We start from the raw sequence: 16,716 nt of genomic DNA, 5'->3' as shown, positions 1-16,716 counted from the left end.
GAGAGATGTGACTATTTAATAGAATTTGAGTCCTTAGAATGTCCTCTGAAGTCACTGATCTCTGTTTCCTCCAAGTCTAATGAGGACAGGACAAGGTGCATGGCGGGCTTGCTCGGTGAATTCTGTCTTTTGAATTTCCTGTGTGTCATTGCATTACAAGATTAGTTGACTCCAATATCTTCCTACCGAAAGGCTCAGAATAATAAAATTATGAATTAATCAGCCAATGGAAAAGTAAGCTCTCTGTTCTAGGCTGATGAAGCATACACAATAGAGCATCTCATTGTTAACGTGGAGTTGCCGTCTCCCACGTCCCTGTTGAATCATATCTGAACAGTGGATCTGTAATAGCAGAGCCAGCCTGGTAAGCAGCTGCAAGGCCTGCCTTTCCCCTCCTGTCTCGTAAAGAAATGTGCCAATGTATTCATAATTTCCCAATGAGGTGGCAGAGGCTATAAATCCTGTTTTCCAATAACCCTAAAATTTTACTAGCCAGGGGTTCAACAGCCTGGTACACATTTAGTGAAACAAAAGGTTTAGGGTGGCAGGTGATTGATTAGAATGATGGTTCTTCACTCAGCTACACTCTGACTTTGTGACTACCAGTGCCTGGCTACACGCCCAGAGGTTGTGGTGTATTTGGACCAGGGTGGGGCTTGGACATCGGGGTGTTTGAAAGCTCCCCAAGTGCTTCTTCTGTGTACCTGCGTATGAGCATCCCTGGCTTGGATGCTTGTGGGCAGGGCTGGCTCTGCTGACCTCTCTAATAAACTTTGCACAATTCCAATGTCATGACAAAACATAGAATCTGTGAGATTATGTTTTTAATCACCAGTCCTATGACAAGGCAATGTGCAATGTGCTGCATATAAAATTGCTGGTCATTAAAACATTCCTGGGGAAACCGTTGCTTCACCAGGGCAGCTGTGCTCCCGTGGCCCGCCGTGCGCTGCCAGGCGGCCGCCAGCTCCGCTGCAGCTTGCGTCGGTTCTGGCCAATTCAATTCAGAGTTAAGATCAGGATGTTGTGAAATCGTTGTTTTCCTTTTCTTTGAACCCTCGGTGAGGAGTCACTGCCCGCAATGATAGATGTTTTATGCAGTATTAATCATTTTAGTATGATTTTTCTGTGGTCAAACCTGTAAGCATTAAAGCGTATTTAACAGACAGCCTGTCAGAAGGGATGCACTGGGTTTCAGACGGTGAGTCTCACGACATAGCTTCACAGGTTGGGACACAGTAACTAATGACAAAAGCGACCCTTTCTGTAAGGCTTACAATGTTCCCACCGCCGTGCTAGGCATTTGGTGCGTATTGTCTCTTTTGTTCACAATATCTCCACTCAGCAGTGACGAACTAGAAATTCAGAACATGCAGGTAATTTGCTTTATGTCACATGTCAGTGATGGTGTCAGAGCTGAAACTAGAGTAGAACCGTCCCACCTGCTTCCTGTGGCCCAAACTCTGAAGTCAGCGTCCTGAAGGATGACTTCCCTCAGGACCAAATGAGTTCATGTCTGTGAGAAGACTTTGGAAATCTTTTAAATGCCCTGCAAATGCCAAGTGTTGTTATTACTGTGAATGGTGATATTTGTATTCAAGGCTACCTGTAAGAATTTTTTTTTGTAGTATACAGAAACGGGATGTCTCCTGGTACGGCCTGTGGTGGAATTAGTCTAATGCTCTTATCTTTCTCCCTTCTGAGCATCCTAAAAGGATATGAAACATTGACCTAACTGATGTCTCCATCTGAAATCTTTGTCGCTTCCATAAATAAGCTGTCAAAGCCCCAGAGCAGATCCTGAACCCCAGTGGAAAGATTTCCCTCCCGTGGGAGAATGACCATCAATCCAGGGCAGCGTTATACCCGAGTGACGCGCAGAGCCCTGGGAGAGGACGATACACAAATAAGGCTTTACGTGTCTCCTTCCCCAGGAGGGACCTAAACATTTGCTTTTTTTGTTTTTCTATATTTAACTATTTTTTGTTTCAGATGCATTTTTATATGTGAAAGAAATATTTTATCAATAAAGAATAGTGAAATGAACACGCCCACACCCTCCACTCAGATGTAGAGCATCCCCAGACTTCTGCAGTGGTCGTGCTTGGAGTCCACCCCGTTTCATTCCCTCCACCAGACGAACCACTGCTCCGAATTTGCTTAATTCTTCCCTGCTGTTCTGAGCAAAACAGTTTTACTACATATTTATGAAGCCCTAAACAATGTAACATTTGTCTTTTTAACTTTATGTAACTGTTTCCATACAGTGTATGTACTGCTGTTATTTGCCGTTTGTGCTCGACATTGGCTGTGACAGTCATGGGTGTGGCTGTGTTAGCTGTAGTGGAATCTTTTCAGTGCTCTGTGACAGCCCCTTATGCAAATGTATCGCAACTCGATCACCCAGTCTCCTGCTCATGGATGTGTAGGTCATTTCCATTTTTTAAAATGTATTCACAGTGTTGCTGTGTGTAGTCTGTTCATGTTCACTGATGGGCATACGCCAAAGTTTCTGTAGGTTTTACTTTGCGTATGTTTCATTATTAATAAGGGTGAACATTTTTGCATAGGTGTATTTTCCATTCATGTTACATCTTCTGTAAAACACCTGCTCATGTCTTTAAACCTATTATTCTTTTGGGTTGTTTGTCCCTTTTTTATTGATGTGTACAATTTCTTCATACATTCCAGATTCTAATTATTTGTCATTTATTTCCAAAAATCTTCTCTCATTTTTCAACTTATCTTTTCGCTCAGTTTAATATACTTTGGTAGGAAAAGATGTCAATTTCAGTGAGCAACTTAAACTGTTTTGATGCAACTCAAATACTTCTCTAAGGTTGTTTTTCTCCATACCACACAGGTGAGGTTCCTTTGTGTTATGAAACAAAGTGATAAACATTCAGGTGGTCAGGGACATGATTTTAGGTGCTACGTGGAGAGAGTATTAAGGTAAGTTGAAGCATAGAGTAAAATAAAGCAAATAATAGTACTAGTGGTACTCAAAAATTGTAGCAAAGCACGAAGGTGGTTGGTGGTTAACCCACCCGTGGGAAGTTCTCCTGTGATGGAAAAAACACAGGATTTAGAATCAACCCAGCTGGGTGGAAACCGAGCCCTGCCACCCACGGACCCCAAGAGCCTCAGTTTCCTCATCCGTAGTAGGGTAGAAAGACCTCCCAGGGATGCTGTAGAGGATAAATGAAATCACTTACGGGCAGCGTTACTTGTGTGGTAAATGTGAGCTCCCTCCCTGGTGTTGGAGGAGAAATCTATTATTATCTTGAATCTGGGCCAAAGATGTAATAATTTTTGCACAAGTGATGAGAAAATTACAAAATGGAAAAACATGGACTTTGGAGCAAGCTGACCCTATTAGCTTTTTTGACCTTGAACGATTTCCTCATCCATAAAATGAAGATGATTAAGATACCTATTTTGCGTAATTATTGGGTGAATCCAAGGTAATGTAGTATGTAAAGTCACATGGCCGTGCTCACATAAGCGTAGAGCAGGTGCTCCACAAATGACAGCTATGTGCTGTGGTCCGTATCTGGGGACGCCATGATGTCCCTTCCTCCTGTGGGAGACACTTCTCTTCTCCTAAATAGGATCCGCGTGTGCATAAGACAGCTTCAGTGTTTGGAGGGAAACCATCCAATAATGTTTGGGGTTGAGAAGCAACAAGATGTTCAGGGATTGAACATCCCAATGACAACTTCTGCGCCCAGCTGTTGCTGCGCAGGGTCTGGGTGGAGACACCCTCTTCTCTTCTCATCAACCAGAGGTTCAGGACACTGACAGCCCATCCGCTCACCGTTCTGTTCTCCTGGGGTTACTTTTGCTTGAAAAGTGTTCTCTCTCCTCTCTATTTTTCTGCAATTACATTCTCTCTTACCAGAGGACTGGTTAAGGATTAGAGGATGGTATTTGGCTCCCCTAAAAGGAATTTTCATAAGGCAACAGCCTCTCAATGTGCTGTGAGTTGTAGTGCAACTGCTACGTCGCAGTTCCCGTGGGGCCCTGGTTTCCGACAAGGTGACGCAAGTGTTGAGGCAGCTGCAAAGCAAGCCCCTCACCGAGACGCTGCCTGTACGTCTCCTCCGAGTCACGTTTTCATAACACCAAGTGAAATTTTGTGGCTTGAATGTCTCCTGATATTATAAGGAGTTTGAAATTTGCTTTATTAATTAACATTTTCATTTTGCTCAAATTTTGGAGCACACTGATTTTCCAGAAGTGCTAATTACCAAGCTCGCAGCAGAGGGTTGGCTGCATTTAAAATATTTCCTCATGTGCTCCCTGCTGAACTCAAAGATGTCCTCATTTAGCCAAGCCAGCCCCCCAGATGTGGGGGAGGTCCCTGGGGGGCCACTCACAGACTTGGGGCACCTTCTGAACCAGGCTGAGCATGAGAGCTCAGTGGGCCACAGTGGGCCACACTCCTGAAGGTCGTTGTGGCCATGTCTGTCGTTAAGCAAAATCTGTTCATTGGTGCAAAACCCTGAGGTGTGACGTCAGATACCCAGGGCATCTCCTGGCCTCCCCCCCAACTCCCTCCATGTTGTGTGTCACAGTCTTGTGACTCATTATGAGTCTAGAAGGCTCTGGAAGTTTTTGTCTAAGCTGGGAAAAAAACAGGGGACTCACTTAAAACCCTGCTCCTGGGTAGCAGAGCAGTAGATGTATGTGTACGTGCGTGAAGGGGCTTGTGCGCGGATGTCTGTGCACAGGGCTTTGCTCATCCAGGCTGCTGCAGCAGAGCACCACAGCCTGGTGGCTTATAAACAACAGAAACTCATTTCTCACAGTTCTCAAGGACAGAAGTCCAAGAATAAGGACCCACAGGTTCCCTGTCTGGTGAAGGTCTGTGTCCTGGTCCCTGGATGGGCTTCTCCTCTGGTCTGCACGTGGTGAAAGGGACAAGGGACCTCTCTGGGGTCGCTTTTATAAGGGCAATAATCCCATTCATGAAGGCTCCACCCTCAGGCCTAATCACCTCCCAAAGGCCTCACATCCTAATACCGTCCCATTGTCTGTTAGGATTTCAACATATGAGTGTCGCGGGACCAAACATTCAGTCCCTAGCACCATAAAGCCAACATAGGAATGTGGTATTTACATATGTAATTTTCCACATTGGCTGTCCGGGCGTTTTCAGTCCATGACTTGAATAATGAAGATGCTCTTTCAAGGCCCAGCACTGCCCTCCCCGTCCTTTGTAAGAGAAACCTCAACCTGGGGTTACCGACCGTCCCAGTTTCCCCAGGACTGGGGTGTCCCAGGACGGTCATGCCAACGCCAGGACAGTCCTGAGCAGGCAGGGTGGTGGCTCACACTGCTGACACTCTTGGGGGCACTGATGCCACCTCCCTTTCCTGGTCCCTCGGCCCATGAGAGCCGCCATCGCCACCCCCGCCCCACGCACATGCGTGCACACACAACCCGTCAGATTGCTGAACCTCACCATGAGTCAGTTAACCCACCTGTTCCACGCCCACTCCCATACGCCTCAAGAATGAGATTTGCCACCATGGCAACATTTCAAAAGGTTTTGTTTTCTGCTTTGTCACTAGAATAGGCTCTGTTTCTGTGGTCAGCAGGTGATATTTGAAGGATGAGGGTGAGGTGGCATCAAATGAAAGAAGACCCGAGGGTGTCGCCGCCTCGCCTATGAGGGAGGGGGGCTCCAGAGGCCCAGGGCCACCTGCAGCGCACGGTGCTCTGGCCTCAGGGAGACGCCTGGCCCTGGAAGGCGGCAGGAAAGGCCTGTTGGACACCAGGTCAGGGCTCAGCACTCGAAACGCGCCAGACTGTATGGTGAGCCCTGTGTTTGCCCCGAGCTGTGCCGGTGTCGGTACGAGATTTAAGACAAGAAAGGGAAGACGTTATCCTTGCTTGAAGGAGATTAATATTTGGACAAGACATAAGTACATGACATAAACTAAAAGAGTTGTCATGCAATTTTAAAAACCAAAGAGTCTTTCCTTCCCATTTTTAAGGCAAGAGACTTGTGCTAAATCACGTAGTAGTGACTTGCTGTTTCGTGAGTTTAGAAAAGGAGAGACGGTGGTGTTTCTGGAAGGCCTCCTGCAGGCGGGCGGGACCATGCATGGGAGGGGCCTGGGGGGGCATCGGCCTGGCTCTGGGGAGCTGCCCCAGGCACAAGAGGCCTGAGAGCTCAGCAAGGCCAGCAGCAGCCTGTCCTTGCCCCTGAGAGAGCACGAAGATTCTAGAAAGGTCCTGGATCTGACTCCTGTCACTGAGTTTCATAAAGTGGGAGTTGGAATTACTAACTCCAAGGGCTCCTGACTGCAGGATGACAGGAAGTAATGGGAAACGAAGGTAGAATGAGAACCAAGGGTCTCCCAGGTGCCGTAGGTCACAGAAGGGCACTTTATGGAGGAGAAAGTAGCTTGGGGGCATCGAGTACATGGCCCAAGGTCTCGAGTCAAGTTCAGGGAAGAGCTGGCTTTGCACCTAGGGTGCCGGACCCCCAAGCTGCCTCCCCTTAAGGAGGCTGAACAGCCCACGCCTCTGTGGCCCATCGCTGCACGTGCTGGGCAGAAGTTGCTGCTGCCGCCCTCCCCTGCAAGACCTCACAGCCGGTGCTGCCAGCTCCCTGGGGTCACAGCCGGTTTGTGTAGGGCTGGCTCCGGGCCCCACCCGCGCGAGCAAGGACAGGAGGAAGCCGGCCAGCCCTGCACGGCCCTGGCTCTGGTGTGGCTGGTGTCTGGTGTTTGTGGTCCGGCCCTTCAGCCTCAGATATTGGTGCTCAAGGATGGCCCTGCTCTCCCATGGACTTCTCTGGAAGCCAAGGTGGGGGGAGACCCCAAGGTCTGTGTGGCAGAGGGGTGCACGACCAGCGTGGGAGACGAGTGTCCTTCCAGCACCCAGGGCTGAGGTTGCCATTGTGCTTTCTGTACCTCTGAAATATCGCGTGTGCTCTTAACAGCGATGACCCAACGACACAGGGACTCTCATTGGCGGCAGTCACGGCAGAACAGTAAACGTGGAGGCGAAAGGGAATAGCGTCGAGTAGAAAGTGCCACCTCTTCTAGGAAGGCTCCTCCGCCTCCCAGGTGAAAGTTCCCCCAGCCTTCTGCAACGCGCCCCGCAGCTCTGTCCGTGCCCAGGGCACACGGTACACACTTGTCTACACGTCCTTCCCCGTGACACTTGACATCCCACAGAGCTTGGCATGGTAGCATGTGTATTATTTTATCGTGGATCCCAAGTACTGGTGCTACACTAATTTTAGGTACTTGGTCAAGTTTTATCATTTATTCATTTTCCAATTATAAAAATACAGAGCATAGAAAGTAAAAAAATACAAAAAACAGAAAAAAAAAACATTCTTAAAATAGCACCAATAGACCCAGCATGTGTAATGACTATTAATATTTTAGTATGTTTTCTGTTTCCTACAGTAGATGTACTTTTTATAGTTATAATTATTAGTTTTATATCCCAACTTTTTCACCTGCCATGATAGGATTAGCATTTTGTACAAGTAAATATTTATTGCAAACAGTTTTTAATAGTTACATTCACTGAAAGGATTTACCAAAATTTAATTAACCATTTTCCTGTTGGACAGCTAGACCATTTATAATATTTCAGTTATAATTAATGCTGTAAAACACCTTTGGGCCTAAAATGTTCCTTAAGTGGTATTACTGAGTCAAAAAATATGAATACTTTTTTAAGGCTCTTGATACATATTTTCAGATTGTTTTCTGGGTGCTTAATCACTCATTCTGGTTGCCTGCTCACCAGCGTCAGGCGAGTAGGCAATGCATTTTAAGAAATCTTGCTAATTCTATGATTTAAAAAAGTCGTTGCTAATATAATTTAATTACATAGCTATTTGAATCAGCATATATCTAATTATATCCCATAATTAATTAAATTCACATGTATTTAAATAGTAAATTGATTTTCTGTAAATTAATACCAGTGATATCTTTCTTGTGAATTATGTGGTTTTGTTCTTGGTCCATTCATCTTTTACTGTCTTGGTGTGTAAATAACAAAACAGAAAGGATCACCGAAGGGGACAGACAGCAGAACCCCCCTTGGTCCTCTGCAGTCTGACCAGGGGCCAGGCCCAGCCCCGTGGCTGCGAGTCTCTCGTGAGGCATCTGCCAGAGAGGGGACTTCTGAGCTGGGCTCGGTTGTTTCTCTGCCCACCCCCTGGGCAGGCGCAGAGGAGCAGCAGGAGCTCGGAGAGCAAAGGAACTTCAAAGACCTCGAATAATCTACAGGCCGCGTAATGAGTCCGTGTGGGCTGAAGAGCAGGTGGACTGTTTATCACGTCACCTTGGAGGAGAAGAATAAAGTTCTCAGGTCAGTCACCCGGGGACGTCGGAGGGAAAGCGGGTGCAGGATGCCAGCCTCCCTTGTGTGGGAGCCTGCTGGTGCCTCCTCTCTGCCCTCGAACCCGTCCTTCCACTTGGAACACCTGGATTGGCCCGAGTGACTCGCCAGGGAAATGGGAAGAATGTTTCACTGGCAGCATTTCAACCTCGCTGGAAGCCAGAGGCCACTCACATTTGCACTGTGTACAAAAAGGCCCAGAAACTTACTGGAAAAAAAAATTGATTTTTCTATCACCTCGGAAAGATATCGAAAATCCATTCACTTCTCTGGAGCCAGAGGACGGCTTTTGGCAACCGATGAGGCTTGGATTTAACTGCAATATAAAAAGATTTGTGGAGTGCGAGAGTGCCTCAGACCGGTTTCCACCGGTCAATAAATTTGCCAATTCTCTTAAAGCTTTTAGAGAGTTTTCAGTTCACTGTATTTTCGTTTTGGTTCAGACCCACTCCCAGAAAGGCCACGTAGTCCTGCCGTTCTTACAGCTAGAATCGCTCCTAATTGCCGTTTATCATGTTCAGCTGGAAGAGGAAGCGGGTCCCAATGCGGTGGCTCTCAGCTCTCAGTGCACATGAGAACCGCCTGGGGGGCTTGCTGCCACCTCTACAGCCGCCCGCGCAGGGGAGGGCTGGGTGGGGCCTGAGAATCTGCATTTAAAGAGTTCCCGGGTGTTGCTGGCACCGTGGTCCTGGAGGGTCCTCTGAGAGCCACGGCAGGATGGGTGGTGCAACATGGTTTCTAGTCCTGCCACTCACGAGCAGGGTGACCTCCGGCCAGGGCTTAACCCCTCGGAGCCTGTGTCGCATTTCTGTGCGGTGAGGATGGCACCTTCCTGGCCAAGGTGTTCTGACAGTGGGGTCCACAGAGCGCGGGCTCTGGAGTCCCACAGCCGGAGTCCGAGCCTGGTTCCTCAGCTGACGGGCGTCGTCCTGGGCACATGTGCTCTTCCGTGCTCTGGGGTATCCAGCCCTGAAATGGGAATGCTAATTCTTAATGATGCCTATCTCCCAGCATCGCAATAAGGATTGAGTGAGTTAACATTTTAAAGTGCTGAGAACAATGTTTGACCAATAGTAAATTGTATATGAGTGCAAAATAAAATAAATGTGTGCACAACATCCATCATTGCAAAGCGCCATGGTGAACCCTAACAAATCGCAGTTACTACTTTTGCTCTCGTCGGTGTATGATTCCATTCAATAACAAGCATTTAGCACCAAGCGTCCGCACGGTGCTTCCGTGCAGCATATCAGGAAGCGCAGGTCGGTCTCCTTGTCTTAGGGCTGCGATTTCGTGGACAGACAGCACAGAAGGGACTCGGGAACAGGCAGTTGGGGGAGTGCACAGTTCCAGAGCAGCGGGCAGGCGTCACTTCTCAGAAGGAGAGACCACCAGGCAGCAGGATGACAAGGGGAAGTTTCAGAGTGCTCAGACTCGGGCTGGGCCTTGAGCTTTTGCGGCCAAAAGGACTAAAAGAACAATGCTTCAGGGAGTTCGTTGCTGTTGTGTATGATTTGCTTGGGCTGATCCAGGCTTATTCAAAGGCGATGTTCCAAAATGCGTTTCGGTTCTTCAAGTGAAGTCTCGATGAGATCATTTGGTGTGAACATCAAAACCTCCTGACCCGGCGCAGACAGCGCATCACTTCCCAGGGGCAGGCAGGAGCCCCGTCCCCAACACGTGCGCAGACTTCGTCTCCGCTGTCAGGGTCCTCCGGGTGAGTGAGCTGCCCAGGGGCCTGCATGACACAGAGTGTGGTCCAGCCCTTGCCCGGGGGCTCAGCTGGGACCTTGAACCCTTCACCCTTGCTACCACTGTCCTGCATCCTCATAACTGCCCCCACCATGCCCAAACCAGCCAGAGACATGGCGGGCAGGTGCTGGCAGGTCGGCCGCTCCCCTCCCGTGATCTTCCTCCATCTCCCAAGTGGGCCGCTGGGCTGGTGAACTAACCTGCACTCAGGGGTTCGAGAGGGACCCAGAGCTCTGTCTTCTCTTGTCTTACTGTGCATGTTCACCCCGGAGCAGGCTTTCCAGCGCTTTCTCCTGTCTTTTACCAGCCCCCCGCCCCCCCACCATGTGCCTGTAACCAACACGGGGGCTGGGAGTCCGTGCTTTGCTCAGGTTGCAGCCTGCACCTTTTTTTTTAGTACAACCCAGCGCCACCGAGTTTGGTATTTCCAAAATGCCAAGCGATTTTGGACGTGGTTCAGTTGTGAAAGGTTGTCATCCTTTTCAGTGGGCATTTTGAGAGCTGGCTCTGTGAGTGTTTGCTGCAGTGGGGGTTCCCCGGGCCGAGCCCCAGCCAGTAGTGGGACGTGCAGGCACTTGCCACCGCCGTCTGCTTGCCACGCCGCTGCTTCACCCACAGACCACACACCTCCCGTCGTTGCTTCTGCTGATTCCCCTCACTTCTGTGGCTGACACCTTGCGAAAGGTTGATGGATCTGCAGACTGCGTCAGACTCCACCTTCAGTGGCCAGAAAACAGTGAAACCCTCCAAGTTGTTTCCTGGGAAAGGCAGGGCTGAGATCTCCAGAAACAAGGATGCTGACAGTTGAATGCCGCACATGAGGCGGCACTCGTTTCATGCCGTGAGTTATACACGCGCAGGCACCACATTCTATTGTGTTCGTCTTGCTGCACTTCGCAGATAATGTGCTTTTTACACATTGAAGGTTTGTGGCAACCCTGTGTCGAGTAAGTCTGTCGGGGCATTTTTCCAACAATGTGCTCACGATATGTTTCTATGTCACATTTTGGTAATTCTCACAATATTTCAGACCTTTTCGTCATTATTGTAACTGTCATGGTGATCTGTGGTCGTGGCCTTTGATCTTACCATTGTGGTTGTTTGGGGGCACCATGAACTCTATTCCTATAAGGCAGCAAACTTAGTAAATGCTGTGTGTGTCCTGACAGCTCTGCCACCTGGCCAGTCCCCATCTCTCTCCCCTCCTCGGGCCTCCCTGTTCCCTGAGACACAACAATATTGAAATTAGGCCAATTGATAATTAAGTGTTCAAGTGAAAGGAAGAGTCACATGTCTCTCACTTTAAATCAAAAGCTAGAAACTCTTCAGCCTGGTGAGGAAGGCTGGTTGAAAGCCATGATAGGCCAAAAGCTGGGCCCCTTGTGCCAGGCTGTGAGTGCAAAGGCAAATTTTTTGAAGGAAATTAAAAGTGCTGCTCCAGTGAACACGTGAATGATAAGAAAGTGAAACCGTCTTCTTGCTGATGTAGAGAAAGCGTTAGCGGTCTGGACAGATCAAAGCAGCCACAACATCCCCCTAAGCCACAGCCTAAGCCAGAGCAAGGCCCTGAATCTCTTCAATTCTGTGAAGAGGTGAGGAAGCTGCAGAAGAAAAGTTTGAAGCCTCCAGAGGTTGGTTCGTGAAGTTTAAGGAAAGAAGCCGTCTCCAGAACATAAGAGTGTGAGGTGCAGCAGCAGGTGCTGCAGGAGAAGCTGCAGCAAGTCACCCAGAAGATCTAAGACCATTGACGAAGATGGCAACACTAAGCAACAGATTTTCAATGTAGATGAAATGGCCTCATGTTGTAAAATGCCATCTAGGACTTTTGTACCTAGAGAGGAGAAGTCAATGTCTGGCTTCAAAGCTTCAGGGACAGGCTGACTCTCTTTGTTAGGGGCTAGTGTGGCTGGTGACTTTGGGTTGACACCAGGGCTCGTTTACCATTCTGAAAATCCTGGGGCCCTTAAGAATGATGCTAAATCTACCCTGCCTGTGCTCTGTAAGTGGAACAACGAAGCCTGGATGACAGCATTTGTTTACAGCGTGTTTTACTGCATATTTTAAGCCCGCTGTTGAGATCTGCTCAGAAAAAAAGATTCCTTTCAAAATATTACTGCTCATTGTCAATGCACCTGGTCACCCAAGAATTCTGATGGAGATGTGTAAGAAGATTAATGTTGTTTTTAAGCCTGCTAACACACATCCATCTCCTTGGGAGATTTGCTGACCAGGTTGCCCTAAAGATGTGGAGGCAAAATCCCTGTGTTCCGGTAACATGTTTTATTTGCTTTTAGTGTTGCAGTGGCGTGAGCTGACCCCGCAGTATTTCCTGCAGGACTGACCGGGCTCCAGCAAAGTCTGTGCAGGTTGCTTCAGGAGCATGGGACTTGGTTTTGATCATTGCTCAACCAGCGGCGACAGCCACTTCCATGACCTTCCAAACTGTCCAGTGTTTCACCCTGTGAATTACATTTCACATCAGATATAACAGGATCCTCCATCTTTATTCACTACACAAATGTCAGTAAAATCGCACTTGGTCAGGAAACAGGGCAACTCAGGGAGGCAGCAGAGGGCGCGGGGATACGCAGTTGGCACGTAGTCACCTGGACATATCCCCAGGATTGGCAAAGCCACCATGACATGTTAAAGAAACCTAAGGTAGAGTGGTAATTGAGGTTTTTAATTGATATAAAGAAAGAATCTATTTTTCCACTTGATAATAGCATGTTGGGCTCACCAGGAATGTTTAATTTCCCTTTTGTGATAAATATTAAACAGTTCTCCTTTTCAATACCAGTTTGGTAATAGCATAACTAATTGATTTGCTGCATGTCTTCTCCCGATGTAAATACTCACATGACTTTTGGATCCAACGAAGGTAAAGATGAAAGAAGTTTCTCAGAGGTCATTCAGCCCAGCCTCTCGTGTCGTGTGCAGGAAAGTAGATTCAACAGCGTTGAGTATCCTGCCTGGCTGGAGGCCGGTGGTTTCAGACTGGAATTCAGGCTTCCCTGAAAGCCCAGAGCTCTTTCTTTTTATCATTCCACCCTCGTATTGCCGTCTTTTTCTCAAACCCTGAGCTAGTCAGCATGTTTCCCTTTTGGCCTTGATTTTCCAGAACTAAAAGCCAAATTGTGCCCAATTATAGTCATTATCTCATCCCTGGTTCCTGACGTAATCAGCTCCCTCTTTAGCTATTTGTGTCTCTTTCATTATAACAACCCTGGGAACGTGGGGCCTGTGCTTTTGTTGGAATCTACTTTGAATCAGTTTTAGAAACATTAAGGGTCTAAATTACCACTTAATACACAGACACACACACACACACACACACACACACACACACTGATTTCTACTCAGTGAGTTACCTGAAAGTTGCATTAGCTTTTTAAATTCCCAGAGAAGTTAGATAAAGCCTCAATTGGTTAAACCCAGCTAACTCACATGCTAGATACTGGGATTGTTTTCCTGCGTGCTACTTCCATGGGAAAGAGTAGCAAGAGCACACAGTATCAAGGAAAACAGTTGCTGGGAAGGGATGTGGATTTGATCTAATCCCTTTTTCTACAACTATACCAATAGTTTTGGGCAATGAAAATATATGTTTATATTGATGATCTTAGGTAACATAAGATCTTAATAACTCCACATTATATATCTCATTCTATTTAATAAATCAAGAAAATAGAAAGTCTGGAAATATTTCCCTAATAAGGACTGAAATTGAAAAGATCTTTTCCTTATTTAGAAAATTCACCGAGAAAATTCATTTGACTGAAAGTTCTTATGCCTCTAGAGAATTCTAGTGAATTGAATTTGCACAGAATTTATTCTAACCGTGAGGGCGTGAACCATAGTTAGTCTAAAGCATTCACTTAGAAAAATCAGACTAATGAAAATGTGATGTGTTTTGTGAAAATAACAAAATATTCCTTACTCTCTATTTCCTGTCCATTCAGTTGGTGTCTCATGAAATCTGCTTGGAGCCAGTGTTTGGTCTGGGGAGAGCAGTGTGCTGAGATTGCGGGAGGTCTGTGCTGTCCCAGCCTCCCCTGCAAGGAGAGTAGGAAGCTTTAAAATGCCTGGAAATGAGAGAAGGACCTGGTCTTGGGAGATCGAAAGAAAGGCCAAGTGAACTTGCTTGTTTGCTCTTCACACCTGCCTTAATCTTAGGTCCTATTGTCATCTCTATTGACAGGTGAGGAAACGGAGGCAGGTAAAAGCCCAGCAGCAGGCCCAGGTCACGCAGCGCATCCTCTGTGCTCCCAGCACGTGGTGTAGACACTGTCCTGTGGCCTGGCGCACACCGAGCCGTGTAGACTCGGGCCTCGTTTGTGAACGTGAGCTCCTGGGGCCGGGGCACCCAGCCCTCCCGTCCCTGCCCCGCGGGGCCTCGGTGGCTTCTGCAGGGCGAGAGAGCTGGCGACACGAGGCTGGGTCGCAGAGGGTTGGCATCCAGACGGGAGGTTTAAGCTGTATTCTGAAGTGAACAGAAGGGCATTTCAGGTTTTCACAGACAGAATGGCGTGAGAAAAGGGATGTTTCGGCGGACAACACTGCGGCCCGTGAGATGAGGCGGGAAGGCAGGGGAGGGAGCCGGAGCCTGTGCCTTCTGGGTCCAGTCGGGGCCACACAAACTGTGCAGCCACGGTTGTGAGGAGTGTGGGGTGCGGCGTTGGGGACGGCAGTGCGTGGGCTGATCCAGAGCTTGCTGACCTCACCTGCCTGGCAGGAAGCCCCTGCAGGAACCCGAGTGAGCCTGGGTCTTTGCACAAAGAGGATGAGAGGGAAAATCAGCCACTCACCCTGCTGTCTGGTCTTGCCCAGGCCCGGCACCCCGCATCCCGCAGCCTCCCGGGGTTTAGCATTGCAAAGCCACAGACGAAACTAGACGCCTTCCATCACCTTCGACTCAGGCACCTAAACCTGAATGTCAAAAGGAGAATATAGAACCTCTTCAAAGCAAAACACACCCTTCTTTATAGCTTGTTCTTTCATTTTCCTTCCATTAAAAATAAAGCCACGGCGAAAAAGGATTTAATATCTATCATGGCAAATTTTACTTACGTAAAACATTAATTGGCTACAGTCTGATTTGATTCCAAAATCCATTGTAGGCTTAGAACACATTAAAAAAAAGCTAAAACTTAGCAGTACATCTTACCCTTAGGCAAACTCATAAGAACAGCCACTGAGATTAAATTGGAATATATACTTGTTTCTGGAAGTTTTCCAACTCATATCTGGTTGAAGCGAATGCCTTAAGAGGCAGGAGGCCTCGGCAGAAAACTGATACTCGACCGTGTTTCAGAGCCGTCCTCTGCAAGAACGATTTGGGGAAACTGCCTTTTTGTACTTTCAATAAAAGACATTCAATATTTATGCCATTTCCTATATTGTACAAAAAGCCTTCCCTCAATAGTCTCTTAAATGGCACTACCATATTTTTTCTACACTTTCTTAAAAAAAAGCAACTGGTTTGAGTCTTGTTCTGGTCTGCACGCCCAGCCCAGGTGCTGCAGACATTGGGTGTGTGCGACGTGTGACCAGCGTCATGTCTGAAGCAGGGGCACAGACAGAGGATTCAGAGACAGAAAACACAGTGCAGAGTTGACCAGTGACCCAGAGGACACAAACGCTACACAGGCTGATTTATAGTTGAAGAGCCTCAGGAGACGTTAGAGAGGCCTGGGGCTGCTGGTTCCTAATGTTGGCTGCTTGTCAGAATCACCTGGGGAGTTTCTGAAAAATGCTGATTCCCGGGCCCGGCACCACAGATTCTGTCCTTTGGGTTGGGCTGGTGACGGGGCCTTAGGACGTTTGAAGGTGCCCCAGTGCATCTGATGTGCATCCCAATCTGAGAACCATCCTCCTGCTCCCCGGAGAGCAGGTGGTTTGCCCGAGGTCAGAACCAGTGTGCCCCAGCAAGTGGGCCACCGGCACCCAGTGACCCAGGGGAACACTCTAGAGCAGCTCATCCTCGCCCCACGCTTCGCCCCAGACCTCAGCTCACTCACCGCGGTCGCGGGTTCTACTGTCCCACCGGCGGGGCTCCCTCCAGCTCCGTAGCCCTCGGATGGCAGCAGGCACCTCCCACTCAGAGTCCTGCCGCCTTCGCATCGCCGCGGAGCCGCTGCCCAGCTTCCGGAGACTCGCGTCTCATCACGGTGCCCCCTCCTCAAATGCCAGGGCCTTCCCGTGGCCACTGGGAGCCCGCGGCGTGGCTCGCAGACCCTCCTGCAGCTGGCGCCGGCCTCTCGAGCCTCCTCTCTCAGCCCTTGTCGTTTCCCCTCCCAGGAGGTCCCTAGAGGAGTCGAGTCCGTAGAGACAGAAGGTGGAGCTGTGGGTGCCGGGGGCTGACGGGGGACAGGGACGTGGTATTTAATGAGGGGGCATAGAGTTCCAGTTCGGGAAGGTAAGAAGGTTCCAGAGATGGCTGGTGGTGATGACTGCACGGCATCGTGAGTGGACTTAATGCCACTGAACTGCACACTCAAAATGGCTAAAATGGCAAATTTCGGGTTATGCATATTTTACCACAATAACAAAATTTTCTTTTCAGTCTCTTTCTGAGGAGGCCTT

At 48.4% G+C, this 16,716-nt stretch overlaps 1 protein-coding gene across 3 annotated transcripts in view; it reads left to right on the top strand.

Moving 5' to 3' along the window:
* The window catches only part of DPP6 (dipeptidyl peptidase like 6), a 616,516-nt gene that overhangs the window by 468,862 nt on the left and 130,938 nt on the right, over positions 1 to 16,716 (top strand). The window lies entirely within an intron of this gene.

Source organism: Lemur catta, chromosome 11, assembly GCF_020740605.2.
Source record: "Lemur catta isolate mLemCat1 chromosome 11, mLemCat1.pri, whole genome shotgun sequence".
NCBI lineage: Eukaryota > Metazoa > Chordata > Mammalia > Primates > Lemuridae > Lemur > Lemur catta.
The sequence above is the reverse complement of the archived record's forward strand: the minus strand, read 5'-3'. Positions and strand labels throughout refer to the sequence as shown.